This window comes from Parambassis ranga, unplaced genomic scaffold (genome assembly GCF_900634625.1).
Source record: "Parambassis ranga unplaced genomic scaffold, fParRan2.1 scaffold_31_arrow_ctg1, whole genome shotgun sequence".
Classification (NCBI taxonomy): domain Eukaryota; kingdom Metazoa; phylum Chordata; class Actinopteri; family Ambassidae; genus Parambassis; species Parambassis ranga.
In genome coordinates this window covers 1,864,974-1,890,197 of record NW_021144801.1, presented here as the reverse complement: position 1 = coordinate 1,890,197, position 25,224 = coordinate 1,864,974, and the positions used below count along the sequence as shown (strand labels likewise).

Here is a 25,224-nt window from a genome sequence, read left to right as displayed (position 1 = left end):
CATTTGTGATTTTTACAGTTAACAACTTAATTACCATATTAACCCTTTACCTGCAGGCCTGTGCTCATGTAGTGTAGTTTCTGGCTTGTATATGGAGTTATAGGGAGTATTTTAGCACATAATTGTGTGTCTACACACTGTGTGTGTATGTTAGAGAGGAAGAGAGCCATTTGCACACTGATCTTGTTGTCTGTGAGTACACACAACCACAGAGTCTTCATAGTAAACAAAAACAAAGAAAGTGTTGCTATGCACGTGTGGCCCTTTGATGTCTACAGGTGCAGACTAAACAAAACAAAAAGGCAAGTGGTCTTACATGTGACCTTGTGGTCATTTGATGGTGAGAAGAGCAGAAAGCAACATGAAGAGAGGATTCACTTGTGCACAATCTCTGGAAATGATTGTGCAGCCTGGCTCTATGAAGGGCCAGGCTGTGAAGCTGTGAAGGCTGCACAAGTAGATCCGTCACTTGTTCACAAGCGAATCCTTCATTCGTTCACAAGTGAATCCTTCACTCATGCACAGGTGAATCCTCTCTTCATGCTGCTTGCTGCTCTTGTCACCATTAAATGACCAGGAGGATGCATGCAAGTCCACTAGTGTTTTTGTTTTGCTTAGTCTGAACCTCTCAGCATCAAAGGGCCCGGCACTTACTTTTAGGGCTGCAACAAATTTACTTTACTTTACTTTACTAAACTACTTTTAATACTAATTTTAGTAGGGGACTAAACTGTAGATTAGATTTGGTTAGTCAATGATTATTTATTATGTTATCAAGTTATCTATCTATGGTGTCTATTTAGTAACATGCACATGTACGTATGGTCGTGTGGAGCGCAACACACCATGGAAAAGGGGCACTTAGACCTCACTTAGACTAATTCAGTGATCTCAACTGAGACACTAACCTAAAAGTAAAGTCACTCTACTGGAGGACGTGTTTTCCGAAAGCTAAAAAAAAAAAAAAAAACAGCTATTTTACCCATCCACAACTTCAGACGCCAGAACTCCTGGATGTTTTCATTTTACATGCTTATGCATTGCCGTTGTACGTCTGAATTAGGTACACTTCACTTACTTAGTAACTTTATTTTCCTGACTTTCCTTCCCTGACAGTGTGCAAATGGCTCTCTTCCTCTCTAACATACACACACAGTGTGTAGACACACAATTGTGTGCTAAAATACTCCCTATAACTCCATATACTTAAGCCAGAAACTACAGTACATGAGCACAGGCCTGCAGGTAAAGGGTTAATATGGTAATTAAGTTGTTAACTGTAAAAATCACAAATGTTACCTCCTACCAACAGGGTAAACCACCAACAATCAAGAATGCATGATTATTTAGTGCCATGGCTGTGCAGTCAAAAAAAGTGTGTTTATAATGTAAGTCTATGGGACAAAATGGGAGAAAAAAAGAAAATCCAGTGCTGTGCAAAAACTAATAATGCAATCAAGTCAATTTTTTTACTGATGTTTGACATGACCAAGACTGTAATAAAGGTTCAAAAGAATCCAGTCCACATTCACCTTTTCTATTAAAAAGTAGCCATTTTGTGTTTTTTTTTTTTTTCAATTTTCAGCACCACCCCTTATAAAATTGGTGATTAAAGGGTTAAAATCCTGGGGGAAAATGATTTTTTCACTACTGTTGATTAGAACTGAAGTTAATTAAAAGGTCTATGCAAAAAAATTTCAAAAAAATATTTATCTAATATATTTTTAAAACCGTTAAAGTTAGGGGACGTTTTTGTCCCCGAACAACACATTAGGGGGTAAAATTTGCCCACAGTGTACCGTTGACCTATGAAAAATTTTAAAATCATATTAACAAAATTTATGTAAAATTAAGCTTATTGAGGAAAAATGATTCAATTTGTCCACATATTGACAAAGTTATGGCCAAAATAAACAGAAAAATTTCTCTCAGAGGACAAAAATGTCCCGAACAACGCATGAGGGTTAACTCATAATGAAAGAAGTGACATAATTAGTTTCATGTTTACTTAATATTTTAAGTGTAAAAATGTTTCACCACATTGAGTAGAGCCTGCTTACAGTTTTTAGAGTGTATATCAGTTCACCGTGCAGCATAGTGCTCATGAACAGTGAGCTGCTGAGACACACCGACATGTGGACTTTGCTTCTTTAGGGAAAACATTGAGATGCATTTTCACACAGGTTGGTTTGGTCCACTGTCCTCTGCACGTAGGAGGCCAGTGCCTTATCCATTAGGCCACTGGGGCTAACGTGTGCCTCCTCCATGTGTGTTAAGGTCTTCCCCTTCCTGGGTTATTCACAGGGGTGTGGGGTCAATCAGAGGTGCTGTAACACCATTGTGATTTGGAAGATGTACTCCAGACATTGACAAGAATTCTTAAAATAGGCACAAAAGTCTTGGCTCTGTAAGACTAAAATGCAACTTAAAACATGACAGAAAACATTCAATTAATCCATTTTGTTCTAAAACTAGAAATGAAAAACCACTAATTTAAGATTAAGTAACTTAAAATTAGAATTTAAGTCTATCTACTAAATTACCTTTAGGAAATGACACCTTAATCTGCACAAATGTAGTTAAAATAAGACATCATTCCTTAAAACAGTATAACAAATATAAGTGAAGTTGTCTTAAATCAAGACACCAAAAGTTTTTCATTCAATATATTGTATTTAATTCAAAACCGGACCACTTCCACATTCCAAAAAACATCAACAACAAATGTGACGAATGTGATGAACTTTTCTTTGAAAATCAAACACAAGCTTCTACAAACAAAGGGGCTCACTCACTCAGGGAAGGACTTCCACTCACCAATCGCTTCTTTGTAGTGGGGGGTCAAATCCTGCTCGTGGACTGAATGGTTGTGTACCTCTGTTTGCAGTACTGACAGGAGTGTAGAAATGCACTTTGGGTATGTGCAGGGCATAGTAATATGCCATGAGGTAGAGAAGTCCCTCATTAAGTCTGTCCATGGTGAAGCTGCTCACTGGAGTGTTTCCAACGGCGATCATGCAGTTGTCCTCAGAAACAAGCAGAACAGGAGAAGACAGGCCCCGCTGCCGCATGAACCCATCAGGATCCTCAGAAGTCTGGATGACACAAATAAATGAAGAAGATTAGAAAAACAGAACTTTGACCTGGATGAGGACATTAGTGAAATTCTATGGTCACAATAAATCCCCTTAGCATTCAGCACTGCATATGCTAAATGCAGCACAGCTAGAGCCAATGAAGTCAGTACTACATTAAGCACACTGTAGAAAACACTTCCCCTTCCCCTGGAACTTTGGAAATGATCAAAGTTTATCTCAAAGTAACTAAACTAAATATAAAATGTATGAAAAACAGGAATATATTATGAACAATCTTACCGAAAGGACATGGAAAAGAGCCTGGCTGCTTGAGCCCAGTTTCTTTGGTGGCATAGAGCTGGACGGACAGAGCAGTGGCAGGGCTCTGAAGACAGCTGTGATATGCTCCACTGGTTGAATGGAAAAGGCACAATACAACGTGGTACTATAAGTAACTGTAACATAAATAACTGAGACATTATTATGTAAAAAGAACTAAATGTATCATGACTTCACCTCCATTCAAAGTTTTTGGAGGCTTCATGGCCTTCTTCATCACACCATAAAACTGGACCTTTGAGTAGAAGCTTTTCCATCTGTTCTGCATCTCTGATATGTGCTGGAAGTTGCTTGGTTGGATAATTGGCAGCAGCTCGTCAAGCACCTGAAAAACAGATTCAGTGAAGAATTAAAAAAAGTCTAACATTCTATCTAAGATGATTCACCATCAGGCCAAACAAATCTATAATGTGTGAGACATATGAACATTATGCTATTTATGTCAGGCTACAAACTGAGTCATGTGAACTAAGTGGGACCAACATTACTTACGTGATCCAGTTCCCTGAAACAAGGGTAAGCCTCTAGAATCCTTTAAGACGTCAGAGGTGATGAAGCGTCTTCGAGACTCGGATTCAAGGTTCAGCAATTGAGTTACTGCAGCTTTGTTTGGCTTTTTGGACTTGTACATTTCTTGGAGGGTCTTGTAGTGTCTTGCTTGGATTTTCTGGCTGTCCAGACATCAACTGAACAAGCTGAAGACATTACAGGGACATTATGATGGAAAGAGGACATGAGATATCCAAACAAGCAAGTGGTCAGTATAATAAACTGAGTAAGTGGTAGCATTAATTCATTAATGTTTGTGTTGCTTGATATAAAAGTAAAATATTGGACCAGAGTACAGACACTCTTGGACACATAGTGAAACATTCCAAAGCTGCTGAATGTCCAGAATGTGCCATATGAATGAACTCAGCCAAAATTATATTTAATACAATTCATACATTCTTCATCACTGCTGTCCCGTTTTGCACTGGGGTGCTGGCTCTAGGTGACACTGGGATGCCCATGGAACTAACAGGTGAATGTTCCAGAATAATGGTGGATGCACTGGAATCTCCAGAACTGACTTCTTGCCGTGGTTTCTTGGAAGGTGGAACTTTGGTTGCATCTCATGTTTGGCAGGGTATCTGGACTCCTCTGTGGCTCTTGCGATGGAGATCATATCAGTCATAGTGTTTCTTACACTCAACAAAAATATAAACGCAACACTTTTGTTTTTGCTCCCATGTTTCATGAGATGGACTTGAAGATCTAAACTTCATTCCAGATACACAATATTACCATTCCTCTCAAACATTGTTCACAAATCTGTCTAAATGTGTGATAGTGAGCACTTCTGCTTTGCTGAGATAATCCATCCCACCTCACAGGTGTGCCACATCAAGATGCTGATCTGACATCATGATTAGTGCACAGGTGTACCTTAAACTGCCCACAATAAAAGGCCACCCTGAAATGTGCATTTTGTTTCTGCTTTATTGGCGGTCTGGGGACTCAGAACCAGTCAGTATCTGGTGTGACCACCATTTGCCTCATGCAGTGCAACACATCTTCTTCGCATAGAGTTTATCAGATTGTCTATTGTGGCCTGTGGAATGTTGGTCCACTCCTCTTCAATGGCTGTGCGAAGTTGCTGGATATTAGTGGGAACTGGTGCACGCTGTCGTATACGCCGGTCAAGCGCATCCCAAACATGTTCAATGGGTGACATGTCCGGTGAGTATGCTGGCCATGCAAGAACTGGGACATTTTCAGCTTCCAAGAGTTGTGTACAGATCCTTGCAACATGGGGCCGTGCATTATCTTGCTGAAACATGAGGTGATGTTCATGGATGTATGGCACAACAATGGGCCTCAGGATCTCATCACGGTATCTCTGTGCATTCAAAATGCCATCAATAAAATGCACCTGTGTTCTTCGTCCATAACAGATGCCTGCCCATACCATGACCCCACCACCACCATGGGCCACTCGATCCACAACATTGACATCAGCAAAGCGCTCACCCACACGACGCCACACACGCTGTCTGCCATCTGCCCTGAACAATGTAAACCGAGATTCATCCGTGAAGAGAACACCTCTCCAACGTGCTAGACGCCATCGAATGTGAGCATTTGCCCACTCAAGTCTGTTACGGCGACGATCTGGAGTCAGGTTAAGACCCCGATGAGGACGACGAGCATGCAGTTGAGCTTCCCTGAGACGGTTTCTGACAGTTTGTGCAGAAATTGTTTGGTTATGCAAACCAATTGTTTCAGCAGCTGTCTGAGTGGCTGGTCTCAGACGATCTCGGAGGTGAACCTGCTGGATGTGGAGGTCCTGGGCTGGTGTGGTTACTCGTGGTCTGCGGTTGTGAGGCCGGTTGGATGTACTGCCATATTCTCTGAAACGCCTTTGGAGACGGCTTATGGTGGAGAAATGAACATTCAATGCACGAGCAACAGATCTGGTTGACATTCCTGCTGTCAGCATGCCAATTGCACGCTCCCTCAATGCTTGTGGCATCTGTGGCATTTTGCTGTGAGACAAAACTGCACATTTCAGGGTGGCCTTTTATTGTGGGCAGTTTGAGGTACACCTGTGCACTAATCATGATGTCAGATCAGCATCTTGATGTGGCACACCTGTGAGGTGGGATGGATTATCTCAGCAAAGCAGAAGTGCTCACTATCACACATTTAGACAGATTTGTGAACAATGTTTGAGAGGAATGGTAATATTGTGTATCTGGAATGAAGTTTAGATCTTCAAGTCCATCTCATGAAACATGGGAGCAAAAACAAAAGTGTTGCGTTTATATTTTTGTTGAGTGTATGAGTCGGCAAAAGAGCTCCTTGGATAAGGTCACATTGTGCTCAGTTCCCAGTCCTTTCTGCTTGAAGTAGGAGCGTCGCACCTGTTCAAGCTCACTGTCCGTGAACACCATGTATTCTGGGTTGGACATGGTCACAAATTTAGAAGTATTTGCCTCCTCTTTTGAAAGGTCACTGCCTCCAGTGGGGGAGATTGATGAATTTCCAGAGCAGTATCCACCTAAAACACATTTACACAAACATTTATTGAGCATTTTTGTCATAGTCACATTATTATTTTGGGGAATGAAAAAAAACACTTATAACTTTTAAAAAAATGTATTTGAAACAGATAGTGATATTGAACCATGTGCTGTTTATCAGTCCTGTTATACTGTGACAGACAGATCTGACCTTTTCGTTTTGATTCACTACAAGCCATATAGCCCGGCGCCTCCAGAAATGTTCAGGACCAGGAAAGAGGTCTTTAACGTCATCTCGGGAAAGCGATGGGATCAAGTCTTCTCCAATATTAGCAGCTGTAAAACAGAAAAGTTAGTCGGGGCCAAGAAACAGAGGTTATCATTAAATTCCTTCAGATTTTTACATAGTAGTTGAGGATATTTTGTCAGCACCTGTTTCCACATTTTTTATTTCTTGCTACTTCTACTTCAAGAGTAGTATGTGAACTTAACATCATGTATTCATGTCTTACAAATGACCAGTTGTTGCTGTATTTTCAGTGTTTACAGTCCTTGACATTGAGAGAATGGCCCCACAGCTCAATGAGACATAAGCTATTACTAGATTAGCCCGTTTTATGTGTTTTAGCTGCTAAACTTTAGCCGCGAATCCACAACTTGTTAAGCTAGGCTAACTACATTAACTCACCATTAACACCAGCACAACATCAAAGTAACCCTTGTAGCATACCTCTGACTGTGGCAGGTGTAACCTCGTCCAGTTTGTCCATTTTATGAGTCTGACATCCACAGTTTGTTGAGAATTATGATTTCACAGCAGCAGCAGGTAACCTCTAGTTTAAAGTTTAGCTTCACTGACTAGGGGTGGGCGAATCGATCTAAATATCGATAGTATCGATACCAAAGTTAGGATCAGTAATTACTCGATACTAGCGTGGTGAGATCGATATTTCTGTGGAAGTTTCTCTTCTATACCTTCAGCAACTTTACTCGTATTTACTCGCGGTGCAAACAGCGCTCCTCTCTCACTCTCAGTGCGCAGGCACACTCCGCCCCTCCCCCTCCTTCTCCTCTCTGCTGGAGCAGACGGAGCTCCTGATTGGCTGTAAAGTACGGCTAGCATCATGGAGACAGCAGAGAGGAAGAGGAGCGCTGTTTGGAGTTATTTCACAGCGACAGACGAGAAGAAGAAACTGCTACTTGTGAGGTGTGCAGGAAAGCGACCTGCCACTGTGGAAACACAACTCATTTACACAAACATAAAGCAGCAGAGCCCAAAGACCTCGAGCTGCAGAGTAAACAGAGGGAGGAGGAAGAGGCAGATCCCCGAACATGAACCAGAGACAGTGGTCACTGACAGAGGCTTTACTGCAAAACACTCATAAATATCCAGGTAGATGATTTAAAGAAGTGAAGGGTTAGATTGAGTAATCTGCAGCATGAATTAATGGTGTCTTTCTGAGTGCAGTGATAAGACATGTAATTTTAGCAGAATGACTGAACTGTTATCATATCACCAGCTGAAATAAATCTTGTTTTTCTCAAATTCCAAAATACATCTAATAATGTAATTATATAAGTTTATATAATGATATGTATTTCAGTATGATTAATATAATTATGCTTTGGTGATAACTGTTGAAGGATCTTTATTCTTCATATTTAGGCTCCATGCAGGTAGGTGTTAAACTTTTATAAAAGTATCTTAGTCATGCTGTTTCACCTACATGATTCACAAAGAGCCATGGCTGTCACAAGGAGCATCGCTGACATGATTGTGAAGTTAAAATATCAAACTTATACAGTTCTGCACTTTTGTTTGCAGCTTGATTTATTAACAAATGTTTCTTGTGTATTATTATTCTGCCAATCACGATAATCTATTTAAAGGCAAAAAAAGAAGGCAAAAAAATTATTTATGATCATGAAATTTCAATGTAAAAGTATCGGTATCGGTATTGGTATCGGCGATACTGGCCCTGGATTTCCTTGGTATCGGATCGATACTGAAATCTTCAGTATCGCCCACCCCTATAACGGACTCCAAGTGGAAAAAAACGCGCGACAGGGTGGAATGTACCATATTCCAAGAGGGAGCGGGGAGGGACACTAAGCCTAAATACGATTAATTTGCATTTTTACAAACTATATTCACGTAAATAAGGTCATATTGCTTCATAATATATCGGCATATCTGGATAATTGATAAATAGTAAGTGGTTTCTGTTGTTATAAGACATGGAATTGTGGTACGTACCTTCATCATGACGTGTCAGCAGGTCGGCTTCATGCAGAGCAGGCAGCTAGCTGCTAGCTAAGGCTAAAAACAGGGAATGATTTGGCGCTGTGTTATCTGCTTTGTGTTTGTAGCTCTCACTCTCAAGTCTTTACTGAGTCATATAAATACTGCTCATAGTCGTAGTCCGGACTTTGTTTGTGGAATTGATGGATGCACCAAAGAATATGGAGTCTACAACTCACTATGGTCACATTGGAAGAAACCACCGCGAACACCTTGAACATGGCAGCAACCATTCACAGGGAGAGAAGACAACAGCAGCTTCATCAGGTGAACAGAACCGTGTGGGCATACAGTCCAGCTGAGCGACGGGGGAAACCAGTGAGCGAACGGATGAAGCAGTGCTGGAAACAGGGGGTCATGTCTTCCTGTAGACTCTCTGCATCAAGTCAGTCAGAGGTGAGTCCTGTCCAGTTTAATAACAGCATCATGTTTTGTGTGGAGGAACAGTGATTTTCTTTTTAAGGAGGACATCAGGTGTAACCGTCTGACCAGACAAGCTACTGCTGTTATGTTGACTGCAAGAGAAAGCACCATCTTTCACAGGTCTGTCTACATACAACATTATTACATCTGTTTTGATTTGTGGCTCTGTTGATTATCTGCATGTCAAGGACAAGCCTGACTCTCACTGAATGGTGCACATCTGGGCTGATGCCTGCAATTGAAAACATTGTTTCAAATATTGTGTATATATATTGAAAATAAAAAATACATTTACAGTGACCCTATTAGTCAATGAGCTGCAGCATATTTCTCTATGAGATGTGATGTTTAATAATTCCTTGTATTTGCTCTCTGCTATCTAATTAGGATTTGAATGTACTTTGAATGCCTTAATAATGAGTTAAATAGCATCATTGTGTGGATGTTAATATAATACACTTTGTAATAGAGATTGCATGCTAATAAATTAAAAACATGGACTGCTTGTATTTAATTTGCTCTTATTTCTTGTCTGTTCTGCAGAGGTGTGAATGATGTCTTGGCAGCAATGCAGCAATATCAAGCTCTGTTGGTGACTAGTCTGAGGAGTCAGCTACAAACTGTATTTCAACATCAGGGAAGTGAACTTGAAAAGGAAGCGTTGGCAGTATTGGACCGGATTGAGGATCCATTCACATCTGTTTGGACAGCATACAGGCAGGACAATGTGATTAAGGACAATGTCAAGTGTGTGGAGTCAGAGGAGCTTTCTGTTGGCTATACCGCCTGCTGCAGAAAAAAGGGACAAAAAGGGTTCTTGCCACAGTTCCTGAATGTTTTCATTACATACCTCTGATTACAAGTTCAGAACAGTTATTGTCCCATCCAAAAGTGTTAGAACTGATAGATGAGCCACCAAAATACAGAAGTGGCTCTCTCTATGACATCATAGATGGAGAGCTCATGAAATCACAGCCTTTATTTTCAGCCCCACCTTCTGCTTTACAGATCATTATTTGAAATCTGCAATGCACTTGGATCTCATGCTTCCCAGAATAAGTTGCTGATGTTTTATTATACATTAGGAAACATTCATCCAAAATATGGATCAAAACCTGCTGCAATCCGTCTACTGGCTGTTGCAAAGAAGAGTGAGTTGTCTCAGGGCTCTAGAGTGCGACCATTTTGGGCGCACATGCGACCTAATTTCTCAAAGGTGCAACCAAAAAATATCAGAGGTCGCACCGGTATGACCAGCTGTAAGAGGGAGATACATTCTCTGCGATTCTCAAAAGTCTCCCTGTGGTCCAGCAACAGACACACATCAGGCCCATATAGTGGTCTAAGCCAATCAGAGACGGTGAAGGGCGGGACCTCTGTGTGTGTATCTTTGAAAACGTGTCTGCTGCGGTCACCCGAGACTTTTTAAAACGTGTGTGCAGAACTCATACGGCCCTCTGACTGCAGCGCGCACACAAAGACAGACAGGGTTTAAAGACGTTTCGCTGCTGAACAGCAGAAACCGCAGTTTAAGTGAACATGTGCGGAGGAGCAGGATTTGTTGCTACTATGCGGGTTTTGCTAATTTGCTGTTGACCTGAATGAGTGACGATAACGAGCCGGTAATGTTCAGGGAGGGGGCGTGACGTGCTCGTAGCATCATAACAGACTGAACAACCTGTGTGGTTCCATCCATGAAGGCCGAGTCACTCTGACTGACAGCAGTCAGCTGGTTTAAGGAGTTATAGAACATGATGAACGCCCATTTAAAAAGTATTGTTATTATCCTGCTACAGTGGAGCATTGTCTGCCAGTATGATATCTGCATACAGCTGAAACTGTAACAGACAGAATGAAGAGTCTGTCAGCTGGAGCTCAGCTTTAGAAAGAGAGGAGAAACTGAGGAAGAGAGGTGAGGAAGATGAGAGAAGAGATACTGTAGCTGCATTAAAAACGTGTTGAAGAAAACAAATATATATCTCAATCACAACTATTAAATAAATAAAGGTGTATATAATTTAAATAATTTTTAATTCCAATTGCCAGATAGATAAGTGAGGAGCGACAGCCAGAAAATACAGAGAGAAAGCAAACAGGGAACTGAAGAGTGCTGTAACTTTGAATCTTCATGATGGATTTCTGACAGGCAGACTTGTTGGCTAGTTTGTCCATAATTTGAATGAGTACTATCGGTACATGTATTTATTTATTTTTATTTACCTGTGTTCATTAAACAAGGTCCAAAGTCAGTTTAGGATGATATGTGATTATTAAGCCCGTTATTTCTAAAACTTTGGCTACAGCCCTGCGAGGCCGTCAGGTAAAGAGTAGATGTAGCTGCAGATGATGAGAGAAGATGAAAAGAACTTCTGTATTAGGATAGGTGTCAAGTTAAGGCCTGATCCATAAAATATATGGACAGTGATTAAAAAACAAACTGCTGTGTGATGTGTGATGCGGTGCACCTAACTTTTGTGCCGGTGCACCCAAGAAAAAAAGGTTAGGCGCACCGGTGCAACCAGTGCAAAAAGTTAGTCTAGAGCCCTGTGTCTGATTGTGGAGTGGATGGAATTTTGGGCAGGTTGTATGAGGACTTGAAAATGCTATATGATGGTGTTAATATTCAGACTGCAGCTGGTGAACGTGAAATATCTGGAGCATTAGTGTCGATATGTGGAGACACCTTAGCACAACATGAGCTTTGTGGATTTAAAGAGGCTGTTGGTTTCGCCTAGAGTAAGTGCCAGCAGTGTGAATGTTCATTTAAGGACACGCAAATGTATTTCGACCAAGACAACTTTGAACTAAGGACACTAGAAAGACATGTTCGGCAGTGCAGTGACATTGAGAAGCAAATACAGAGGATCTTAGGAACAGTTTAAAGACTACATTTGGCATCAACAGGAAGAGCAAGCTGGTAGAATTTCCAGCCTTTAACTTGATTGAACAAACACCTCAGGATATGATGCATGTAATTCTTGAAGGCATTGCTCCATCAGAAATAAAGTGTGTGTTAAACATTCAGTTCTTTTAGGTCAACTAGACTTGGATGCCCTCAATACTGCATTAACTGGATTTCCCTACTCTCCGCTTGATGTCAGAGACAAACCAAGCCCTATAGCTTACAGCACATTAGCTTCAAGTGACAGTAAACTGAAGCAATCCTCAGGCCCAATGACTGTTCATTTATTATTGATACAGCTACAGATACTGAGTACTACAAATTCATCCTTGAACTCATAGAAAGTGTTCAGATGTTGTTTGCTCCTGTCATTGGTCTACAGACAATTAGCAGGTTAAAGAGACTGAACAGCATTTAAAACATCTGAAATGTCTTTTCCCTGATAACAATATTTATATCTGATTCATGCTCCATCGCAGATAGAACTCCTGGGACCGATGGTCCGTCACATGTGCATGAGGTTTGAATCAATACATTGTTTTTTCAAACAGTGGGCTGCAAAGGTCTTTAGTAAGGCATAATCAAATGTATGAGTGTTGTCAAAATGTAAGTCATCCTGAACACCCAATGTTTTTCAATGAGTGTGCATCAGGACCAACTTCAGAAATACGCAGCATGTCATATTTGAAAGAAAAACAAGGGCTTTCCTCGGAAATGATGACACAAACAATGCAGTGTCTGTTGAATGGATTCATCTAAATGGTAATAAATATGTACGGAGAAGACATTACTTGTAACTGCTGTTAATTCCAGTGATTTACCTGAGTTTGGACTCGTGAGCAACATCTATGTAATTAACTGGTCGTTATATTGTTCTGAGCTGCAGCAGCATAATACTGTCTGCTATGATAGAAATTACATGGCATATTCAATAGAGAGGCCAAACATGGCACAAGCAACTGAACTCATAACATCTGAGGATCTGTTAGATTCCACTCCCTGTTATAGTTCTACTCACAAGGATGTGACATGTCCCCACAAAATATTACCTGGCAGCTGTGCTTGGGCTACACAGAGCCTCATCTGAGAGGCTGTAACAGGTGCAGTTTTTAACCGGTTTGCCTCGGTGGTTTTCGTTGTTTCGTGATTGTTCTTTCTGTATGAAAATAACTGTAACACTAATCTGAAACAGCAGATCAACAGTCAGTCAAATGCTGATGCTGCAGTATACTGAACAAGCATGTTCTTTGCTACATTGTGATTCAGGGTGCAGGTGAAGCAAGGGTCATTTCATTTTTTGCCATTTTGGGTCATTTTGTTCTGTTTGTGGACAACGCACATTTACAGCATGTTATTTGTATTATTTGTATGTTCTATAGACCAGTCTGCTGTCATTTTAACAAGATGCTGGATATGAACCAATTCTGTCAGGTACAGATGGCCTGCAATGAAATAATAATAATAAAAAGTGTTCATTGTTCTTGCTTAGTTTTTCTTAAATTGAGGAGTTGTGTGAATGGTCTTACTCTTATAATAAGTCTTGTTGCTCCACTGGGATTTATTATAAAACATGTTTTCATGTTAGACATGTCAACATGTTAGATAATAGACCTGTAGCCACAGCAGCTATCCAGCAGCAGTTAGCCTGTGCGGACCAGCCTGCCTTAACTGATGTTAGCCGCACCCCGGCAGCCCCTGAGCAGCCCCTGAGCAGCCGGGAAGTCAGAGAGGTTGGGTGGCGGTTCGAAGGAAGCGTAGCCCGAAACAAAGGCCCGTGGTTCACCACCAGCCGCTTGACATATCGAACCGTTTTTCCCCACTCGGCGACACACCCGCTGAGAAGCCGACCCTGGTCATTGGCGACTCTGTTTTGCGGCATGTAAAGCCGACACCAGTGGCTATAGTTAAGTGCATCCCGGGGGCCAGAGCGGGCGACATAGGGCTTCAGGGTAGCCTGAAGCTGCTGGCGAGAGATAAGCATAAATACAGTAGGATTATAATTCACGTCGATGTTAATGACACCTGGCTTCGCCAGTCAGAGGTCACTAAAGTTAATATTGAGTCGGTGTGTAATTTAGCTAAAACCATGTCGGACTCCGTAGCGTTCTCTGGTCCCCTCCCAAATCTGACCAGTGATGACATGTTTAGCCGCATGTCCTCGCTCCGTCGCTGGCTGTCATAGTGGTGTCCAGAAAACAACGTGGCCTTTATAGATAACTGGGAAACTTTCTGGGGGAAACCTGGCCTTATTAGGAGAGACGGCATCCATCCCACCCAGGGTGGTGCAGCTCTGATTTTTAGCAACATAGCCAAGTTTATTAGACCAACCTGACAACCCAGGGTCGAGGCCAGGAGGCAGAGTCGCTGTCCTACACACCTCTCTGCTGCTTCTGGAGGACTGCCGCCCTCAGTTAGAAACACATTAAATACAAATACACATAGAAACACTAAGCTTAATAATGTTATTGAAGTGGTGACGGTCACACGTCCTCCCACAGTTCATCCAGCACACAAGATATATTAATCATAATAACCTCATAAAAATACACACTAACACACACAAACACATAGAAGAAGGTAACAGAACACTCAGGTGTGGATTGTTTAACATACGATCCCTACACTCTAAGTCGCTCTTAGTTAATGATCTAATTATTGATCATCACACTGATATACTTTGTCTCACTGAGACTTGGTTACAGGGTGAAGAATATGTTGCTTTAAATGAATCAACTCCGTCCTGTTATACTAACTGTCATGTTCCTAGAGTTACAGGTCGCGGAGGAGGAGTGGCAGCAATCTACCGCTCCAGTCTTCAGATGAATCCTAAACCTAAGTCTACTCATACTTCTTTTGAGAGTCTCACTCTCAGCCTGTCTCACAGAAGCTGGAAGAAGTCAGAATTTGTTTTACTCGTCGTAGTGTATCGTCCACCTGCTGCTTTGCTGCTTTTTACTATTAAACTCGGACAAGACTGAGGTCATTGTTTTTGGACCGAAACATCTCAGAACTAGTTTATCAGATAATACTTTCTCCCTGGATGGAATTACTCTGGCCTCCAGTACGACTGTGAGGAACCTTGGAGTTATCTTTGATCAAGACATGTCGTTTGTCTCTCATATTAAGCAGGTCTCCAAGACCGCTTTCTTTCACCTGCGTAATATTACTAAGATCAGGAGCATCCTCTCTCAGAGTGATGCTGAAAAGCTCATCCATGCTTTTGTCACTTCAAGACTGGACTACTGCAACTCTTTATTGTCAGGATGTCCACATTCCTCCATCAACAGTCTGCAGCTGATCCAGAACGCAGCAGCTAGAGTTCTGACAGGAAGCAGCCAAAGGGATCATATCTCTCCTGTCCTAGCGTCTCTTCACTGGCTCCCAGTGGACTCAAGAATACACTTCAAGATCCTTCTTCTAACCTACAAGGCTCTTCATGGACTTGCTCCATTGTATCTGCAGGACCTGATTGTACCATATGTTCCTAATAGGACACTCAGATCTCTGAGTGCAGGTTTACTAGTAGTTCCTAGGATTCATAGAAGTAGAATGGGAGGACGAGCTTTCAGCTATCAGGCACCGCTATTATGGAACCAGTTACCAATCTGGGTCCGAGAGGCAGACACTGCCTCCACCTTTAAGACTAGACTTAAAACTTTTCTGTTTAGTAAGGCGTACAGTTAGCCTTAGACCTAGTGTGTAGCACAGCTATGCTGCTCTAGGCCTACGTTGTCGGGGGGCACAAACATGATCCACTGAGCAGTTTCCCTCTCACCCTCTAACCTCTCCTTTTCTCTCCTTAGTCTGGCTCACACTGGTCTCAAGACCTGGATGCTGACCTGCAGTCCGGCCCGTGAAGTCTCTCTTGCTCTACGTTGTCACGCACAAACACGATCCTCTGAGCACCCTCTGACCTCTCCTCCACTCTCCTTAGTCTGGATCATACTGGGTAATATCGTCTCATAATCTGTGTTTACTGTCTTCCTCGTAGTTCTGTGCCTCGCTCTCGCTCTCTCTCTTTGCAGGTCTCAAGACCTGCATGCTGACCTGCAGTCTGGTCCCTGATCTCTCCTGTGCTCATCGACTTCACTAGCCCCTGCTGCTCATCCTTGCTATCAAATTACTATTCCTACTTATGGACCGACGATATATATAGATATCTATTACAATATAATCACTGTTTCATCTTGCTGTCATGTTTACTCTGTACTGTATCATGTTTGTATCATGTTTGCTCCTCTCTCTCTCTCTCTCTCTCTCTCTCTCTCTCTCTCCTTCATCCCCTCTCTCTCTCTCTCTCTCCTTCATCCCCTCTCTCTGCTATCTCAACAAGTCTTGAGCCAGAGATGAGATTTTTCATCTGGTCACCACATGATGAATCATTCTGACTATTGTAGTACCTTGAGATCTGCCTTTCCCAGGTGTTTTGTCCTTAAGGTGAAGCAGTCTCTGCCTCAGGGTGAAACCTTTGCCTCCTCATTGCACACCAGTTGTTCTCGGCCCAGCAATTTTAAAATGACAGTTTTTGGAAGTGTCAGATGGACTGTGCCAGGGTTTGGTCCTCAGACATGGTGGAGCATAAAGTGACCTTGGAGATGAAAAGAACCGTTGTTGGCAGGATTCGAACCTGCGCAGGGAAACCCCAATGGATTTCAAGTCCATCGCCTTAACCACTCGGCCACAACAACTAGGAAAAGGTAACAATGAAGAGTCTGATGACCCAGGTTGGTTCTGTCCATGAGTGCATGGTCTTGTCCAGGTTGTCCTGTCCAGTTTGGTGTTGGTGCTCCTTTACTTGTTTCCATTTCATTCGAAGGTAAATCTGCACCGACCAGAGTCTCTGTTTGACAGACAGCTATCACAGAAAGTTAAGTCAAAGTCAAAATTCCAGAATGAAAAAAGAAAGAAAGAAATCTAGAATAAGTGGCAGCATTCCAGTATAGACATCAGTATTCCAGAATGATAGGCAGAATTCCCTGCTCTCACTAATTTTAATTAATTTAATTTGAATTAATTGCTGCTCTCACTGACACTTCTATCAGCAGTATTACTACACAGCTGGCTGCATGGCAGTGAATGACATGCTGATTACAAACACAAGTCCACTGTGATGGTTCACTTAGACAGACACTGAAATGTTCTTCTTTGTGGAGCCTCTTCCAAACCGTGATCTGACAACTACTAAACATCCAAGACATGAACAATAATAATCAACCTTTCATTCATGTTAGGCTGAAAACACATCAGAAGAGTCTTCATCACTTTGTGAGATCAGTGAGGAAGAGTATGTTCCTCAAACAGAAAGTGAGACTTCAGTACATGTCAGACAGCACAAGAGAAGCAGAAAGACTGATGTGAAGCATCAAGGTATCATGCTGAAGGTTAGTTCATACTTTTAGACCTTCCTCACTTTGTGAGGCCTCAAACAGTCTTTATGCTGCTAAATATTGTGTTAGACTAATGGAAAAGAATCATTGTTGTGCTAATATCACAGATGGATAGCATCTCCATCACAGTCTAATATAATGTTGTGGTCCAGGTGCTCCTAAAGCTGTCAGAAGATGCCATCTTTCAGTGTCTCCTTGAAGCCTGTGTAGATGAATGTATGGAGAGCAGCAGCAGCTTTGTTGTGACTCACAGCTCTCAGTCCTTGTAAATGATTGGAATGCATGTAGTGCTGTTTATTTCCACATTGTCCTGTTTAGCTGTCCAGGAGACTTACAGGCACACAGGTCAAATGAACAGTAACACTTTGGATTTGTGGGATCAACAACTCAAACTGCAGCAAACACACAAACAATGTCTCATTGTAGTAAGTTAGTCAATCAGCTACAAGCTGAATGTCTGTCCTGACCTGGACACATACAACTTCTGTCTATGCACACAATTTACAGCCATAATCCCGGTGAGGACAGTTGTGTGTCTTTCCACTCTCGTTGTTGTACAGTAAGACGCATGAGCTCAGGACATTTTCAGCAGTACATTTGCTCTGTTCTAGTTCACCATTTTGTCTGGCTCTCTGCTTATGTTCTGCTTTGATTCCAAATACAAACATCCAAACATTTTCAATGTATATGCTGCACTAATCTCAAACATTCTGTTCAGAAATAAACAAATGCATCTTCATTTCACAGTCACACATGTAACCAACTTAACCTCATAACTTCATATAAGCGTACTTACTCTCTGGTTATGAGTCTAGCTTTAAGGTAACACAGACAACATGAAATTAGCGTCTGTTAGCAACATGCTATTACATGTTTCTCTCACTTTGTGAACACTCGTAAAACATAAACACATCTAACAACACTGTCTGCAGTCACTTAAGATACTAACAGAACAGATGACCAGAACCACTGATGACCTGGTTACCATGGTAACTGTCAGTGGGTGGATATATGAGGCAGCAAGAGAACATTTGTGTGTCTAACATGGACTGAGGGTCATGGTCTGGGTACTTCCTGGTTGTTGTTGTTGGTCTTTTTCTCCTTCTTTGTGTGTGAGTGAAGGGGTGAATGTTTACTGCTGTATTAGCTGCAGTACATATTCATGAAAGGATCTGATTCTTCAGCATTGAGCTGTGTGAGTGCTGCTATCAGGAAATCAGAGTTAAACAGTGAGAGCAGAAATCCCCCAGAGGGCTGGACCTGACTGCTGTCCTGATAAAGACATGAGCAGAGACATGAGGAAGACTGTCTGGAGGACACACAGAGTGGACATGGGTCACAGAGTGCTGCTGCTGTTTGTGTCTCTGCAGCATGGGCAGCTGCTCCTGCTCCACTCGTCACCGGCTGATTGTTCACACCTGTGATCAGTCATCAGCCAATCCTGCTGCAGCTTCCATCTAGTATATGTGTCCAATGGAAGCTGAGCAACATGTCAGCTACACACATAAGCTGTGTCCCAATTCAGGGTCTGCATCCTTCGGAGGACGCAGCCTACGCGGTCTCAGGAGGCCGCGTCCTCCTGAGGATCCTCCGGAGGATCCTCCACCGTTGGTAAATGGGACGGTCTGGCCTTCAAATCACTTCCTGATTGTGGCGCGACGTCATAAATTTTGACCCGGGAAAAACAAAAGCAGCGACAGCGACACAACACGGACTACACAACAAGCGGGACAACAGTGTGGATTTAGACATTTGGAATTTTTTAATATATTTATTTGTTGCTGGAGGAAGAGGAGAGGCGGCTCCAGCGGCAGCAAAACCGGTGACGGCTCATTTTCTTCAGGCTGGGAGAGCGCAGTGGGGAGGTGACGGTAAGCTGCTGTTTAACCATATTATTGATCATAATTAATATACCAGTTACTGAGCAAACGCTAGTCATATAACCAGTAGATAGACAAATATGATTAAATGTAATTTATATTTGATTCAATCGTAAGACTTGATACAGGGTCTGTATTAAACCACTGCTTTAATGTGTCATTAAGCATCAGGTCTGTCACTGCACCAGAGAATTACTGCTGGGTGGAGGAGAGTGGGGCTCCCTGCAGGACCAGCTGTCTGTCCTGGAGGAGGTGTACTGACCATCATCACCTCTGGAGGGTGAGGATACATATTTTACAGCTTTTCATATTTTAAGCTGCTTTGGAAGCCGCTCTGTGGAAGTTATTATTTTTATTTTTGCCCTTTTTAAAAACATCTTTAGTAACATGGCAGCCGCCGATCGTCAGCTCTGCAAACCCTGATGGACGATGTGGTGGACAGAGGAGACAGGCACCCCCCTCCCCCAGATGATGTCCCACTCACAGCCAGAGGACTCCAAGGTCTTCATCGTGGCATCATCCAGTCCAGCAGCACCAAGGACTCCTGCTCAGCCAAACATTTATATATATGTTCTTTGTGAATAGTATTTTCTGCTGATCTTTATAAATAATAAACTGTACATTTTCATAATGCCCACTGGTAAATAGTTAGAAATGTTCAAACTGTGTCTTTGTAAATATTGTACATAACAGAACAATAAATGATTTACTGTGGCCACTGAGAAGTTGTTCAAAAGTTTTGTCAGGTTTCTTCTGTTTCTCTCTGCTCCTCCTACAACAAAATGACAACAGGCAGAATGACCGTTTGATATAATAACGATAATATTGCTCCTCACGTGAACTATACTTTATACTATACTACAGTAAACAACAAGAAACAACATTCAATCAAAACGTTTAGTTTACAGCGCCTCGTATCAACAGGACGTCATGTTTGTAAATATGAAACTCATTTTTTTAATGCCGCTGTCACTACTAGCATTTTAAAACTCTCGAACTACTGCTCTGTACTTACATTTAAATGTGAATTCGGCACTCCTGCCGCTGCCGCTCGCTTGGTCCGTCATTGTACTATTGGACAAAAAGTAGGCCCGCAAAGCATTGTGGGATATTTAAGGCCACGAAGGATGGTAGCGATGCATCCTCCAAATTCAGGCAAAAGGAGGACGCATTTGGAGGACGCATTTGAAGGACCCTTCGACTTTTGGCGAATTGGGACAGCCTTCGCGCTTTGTGACGTAAGCGGCCTTAAAATGCGCACTCTGAAGGATGCAGACCCTGAAATGAGACACAGCTTATATGTGGAGGAGGGATTGATTTTGGAATGAGGAGGCTGCAACCTGCGATGGCACCACTAGATGTCAGCTTTTCACAGCATTGGTGGTTCAGTGGTGGAATTCTCGCCTGCCACGCGGGAGGCCTGGGTTACTGTTGACAAGTAAAAATGTGATTTAGTCAGTGGCGTAGGAAGCATTAAAAATGTGGGTGGGTGGTGAAAAAAAGTACATCAGTATATTATGAAATATAATAATATGAAGTAGTTGCGATTTCCTGCGGATTTTAACAGGTTGTTAAACTATTTTACCTACAGAAGTAAACACTTAATGACTATTTCAGAGACAGATTCAACAAAAACTCGGTGACAAACTAATTCCAAGTGAAACAACAGTTTTGTCAAACATACTGGTGCTACTACACTAACAGCCTCCATATCTGAGGCCTTCTCTCATTTACAGAGACAAAAAACTGGCAAATCCCATAGAAAAATGAACCAAACTGCTTAATGCAGATAATACTGAAACACTAAAAATACTAACTTACAAAAAGATGCATGTCCTTATTTTTATTTGCTTATAAAACGGCTGAATTCACAACAAACCTTGTGGATGTGTTTATAATGATGCCCTGCCTCATCTGCTACATCAGTGTTTCCTGTTCATTTAATGCTCCACTGTGTCCTGACGGTCCATCACATGTGTTTTATTCTTGCTGATAAGAGTAGGAGCAGGTGGCTGTGTGCACTGGCTCGGCGAGGCTGAAGCTAGCAGGCTAACAGGAGCTAACCTGGCCTCATTACAATATGGGTTAATGCTGAAAACAACTCTAACTCTCCGTGTCTTTGTTAGAATCTCCTCATGTCCATTGTGTGTGGGGAGGGAGCAGAAAAGGCAACAACATGTCATCAGACAAATAATACCGTCTACTGTAACTGAAAGTAAACAGCAGCTTCCTCCCAACTTTTCTAAGTTTCTTTAACATCAACCTAACGTCACCTGGGGCCATGTGACAAACAGTCAGGCTTCAGCATGAGCTGGACTTTGTGGGATGACACTGACGTTACCTCCTCCAGCGTCGACCAGCACTGACGGTTCTCTTTACGGTGTTTTACGCTCGCTCGAAGAAACCACTGGCTTTGTTAGGTCCGTTACTATAGTAACGGTATTGCATAGGGGTGGGCGATACTGAAGATTTCAGTATCGATCCGATACCAAGTAAATACAGGGCCAGTATCACCGATACCGATACTTTTACATTGAAATTTCATGATCATAAATAATTATTTTTTGCCTTCTTTTTTGCCCTTAAATAGATTATCGTGATTGGCAGAATAATAATACACAAGAAACATTTGTTAATAAATCAAGCTGCAAACAAAAGTGCAGAACTGTATAAGTTTGAAATTTTAACTTCACAATCATGTCAGCAATGCTCCTTGTGATAACGATCCATGTCTTATCACAGCACTCAGAAAGACAGCATTAATTCATGCTGCAGATTACTCAATTACTCAACCTTCACTTTTTTAAATCATCTACCTGTGTTTTGCAGTAAAGCCTTTGTCAGTGACCACTGTCTCTGGTTCATGTTTGGGGATCTGCCTCTTCCTCCTCCCTCTGTTTACTCTGCAGCTCCGCTTTGGGCTCTGCTGCTTTATGTTTGTGTAAATGAGTTGTGTTTCCACAGTGGCAGGTCACTTTCCTGCACACCTCACAAGTAGCAGTTTCTTCTTCTCATCTGTCGCTGTGAAATAACTCCAAACAGCGCTCCTCTTCCTCTCTGCTGTCTCCATGATACTAGCCGTACTTTACAGCCAATCAGGAGCTCCGTCTGCTCCGGCAGAGTGGAGAAGGAGGGGGAGGGGCGGAGTGCGCCTGCGCACTGAGTAGAGTGAGAGAGGAGCGCTGTTTGCACCGCGAGTAAATACGAGTAAAGCTGCTGAAGGTATAGAAGAGAAACTTCCACAGAAATATCGATCTCACCACGCTAGTATCGAGTAATTACTGATCCTAACTTTGGTATCGATACTATCGATATTTAGATCGATTCGCCCACCCCTAGTATTGCAGCGCTGTGGCAACCAGGAAAACATGGAGGATGGATTTCAGCGGTGAGGTTATTCTCTTACGAACTTAGTGGAACGGAGTTTTTCACGAGCAATCGAGACAGCGTTAGGTGGAGTTTCCTACTCACTAAATGGGGGGGGGGGGGGGGGGCTGTACCCCTGCATACAAGTGCTGCTCAGGCTAACACAGAGCGTTAGCTCTGGGCTAACGTTAGCCTGTCAGCTACACTACAAAAGTAAAGCAAAGCACTTTTGGATTGCGTTAGCTGGCGGCGAGCTGTGCTCTCAGTGTGTTAAGGATGAATTCAACGTGCCTGTGTAGAAAACTCCAAGTACTAACCGTGTTCACCACTTACCTCTGACAGCTATATGACGCGACCATAGACGTTAGCTACAACGAATGCTAACTAATCTTAGCTGCTTGTAGCCTGTCTACCCCAACATGAACAATGACTGACACTTCTTCCTAAACTCAAGGTCCATTTATCTTAAGGCATGCACATTGTTTCACATAAAGATAATAAACTTATTGAATAGAAGACAGAAAACTTACCAACAGTAGTTTCAAGCAGAGGCAGATGGCGGGTAGGACAGAGGCTGATCTCCTGCGCATGCTCTTGCTCTGCTAGTTGAACTCATTCGGTTTGAGAGGGCCACGGGAGTCAAAGCAAATATATATTTATGTTACATCTGCTAAACATATTTGGGTATTGTTGGAATTAATAACATTTTCATAAGACAAACAAAATAATAATGTTTCACCTCTAAGAGGGGCTTGAATCAGTTTTTTGAGTGCAGTGAGTCTGCTCCCCTATGTCCTCAACATGTGTTTTTAGCATTACATCCCAGTCAGTGGTGTCAAAGCAGTCCCTCAGACCATCCTCTGCCTCAGGTGACCACTTCCTGATTGAACGTGTGGTTTTAGACATCCTTTTGAACAGGGGGGTGTACTGTGGCTGCAGGTGAACCAGGACCATAAACGCCTCGGGGTGCTTTGTCTGCAGTCTTGCTGTTACTGTGTGTATCTTCTCATAGGCAGCTGATGCGTCCGCGCTCGGTGGGGCGTAAACACAGAGCACGATCACATGACTTAGCTCCCTCAGCAAGTAATATGGCCGCAGGCTAACAGTTCCAAGTCCTGACAACACAGTACCTTTTTCACTGAGACATGTCCTGGGCGTTCATTCACATATATGATGAACCTCTGCTCTTCCCACAAGCGTTCGTGTCTCTGTCGGCTCTCACAGCAGTAAAGCCTGGTAGATCCACGTTAGCATCCAGTCTCATATCAGTGAGCCACGTCTCTGTGAAGATGTATAAGCTGCACTCACGGTAACTCTGTTGATTGTTCAGCGCAAACAGCTCATCCATCTTATTCAGTAGTGAGTTGACATTCCTTATTATTGCCGAGGGGATCATTGGCTTAAAATGTCTACGTGCAGCCTTTACTTCCGACGTTAGTCCTCAGTGCAAAGACTTCTTCTCTTGAAGAAACAATATTAGTTCTAGAATGATTGCTTCTAGGAGTTTGAGCAGACTGCTGTTTACAGGGTCTAAATTAGAATATGAACCTATTTGGGTTGATGTAAATGTAAACATGAGACAGACTATCTAATCTACTGAATTTCAAAGATAAGGGCTCGTCCGGGATTTGAACCCGGGACCTCTCGCACCCAAAGCGAGAATCATACCCCTAGACCAACGAGCCACATGTGACATCTTGCTTTTCATGTTTCAGTTGGTGGAAGAACAACACAAAGCACATGTTTTTCTTAGTTTGACATTGGTAAAGATATGTACAAAGATTTCTGGTTAGGGATATATAGTGTTGCTCCTGAAGAGGGACTTGAACCCTGGGCCCTCAGATTAAAAGTCTGATTTCCTGCAAGATCCACCCACAGAGATCCTGAACACATAAAACTCAGATTCCCAACCAGAATAGTAGCAGAACTGAAGACACCACTTGGAGGAGTGTCTTCAAAAACCAATCCTTGAGTCCAATGTACCAACCAGCACACAGTAAGTGAAACAGGCATGTCCACGCTTCAACAATGAAAACACAGATTGGCCGTATGGGGATCGAGCTAATCGGTCGAGCCCTATTGATTAAATGATGTTATGATGTTATTCGGGAATTCTGCCTATCATTCCGGAATACTGATGTCTATACTGGAATGCTACTGTTTATTCTGGACTTCTGCATTTCATTCCAAAATTGTGACTTTCATTATGGACTGCTTTTCATTCTGGAATGGTGTCTTTCATTCCGCAAATCTGCTTTTCATTCTGTTATGCTGACTTTTGTCCTGGAATGTTGCCTTCCATTTTGGAACGCACGCTTCCATGACATCACAGGCCGCTGTTGGGTTAGGGGTTTAATCCCAGAATTTTGTCTACCATTCCAGAATCCTGCCTATCATTCTGGAGTGGGTGGATGGATGTCTATTCCAGGATGCTCTCATTCTAGATTTCTGCCTTTCATTTGGGAATGCTTTCTTCCATTCTGGGATGCTTTTCATTCCAGAATGATGTCTTGCTGACTTCTGTTCCACTATACAGAGTGTTA

At 42.4% G+C, this 25,224-nt stretch overlaps 2 non-coding genes across 2 annotated transcripts; both read right to left on the bottom strand.

Moving 5' to 3' along the window:
• Positions 1-16,654: 16,654 nt before the first annotated feature.
• trnas-uga (transfer RNA serine (anticodon UGA)) lies at positions 16,655-16,736 on the bottom strand. The gene has a single exon. It is a non-coding gene; the product is annotated as a tRNA-Ser (tRNA).
• Positions 16,737-24,294: 7,558 nt separating this feature from the next.
• trnap-ugg (transfer RNA proline (anticodon UGG)) lies at positions 24,295-24,366 on the bottom strand. Its single transcript has one exon. It is a non-coding gene; the product is annotated as a tRNA-Pro (tRNA).
• Positions 24,367-25,224: the final 858 nt, after the last annotated feature.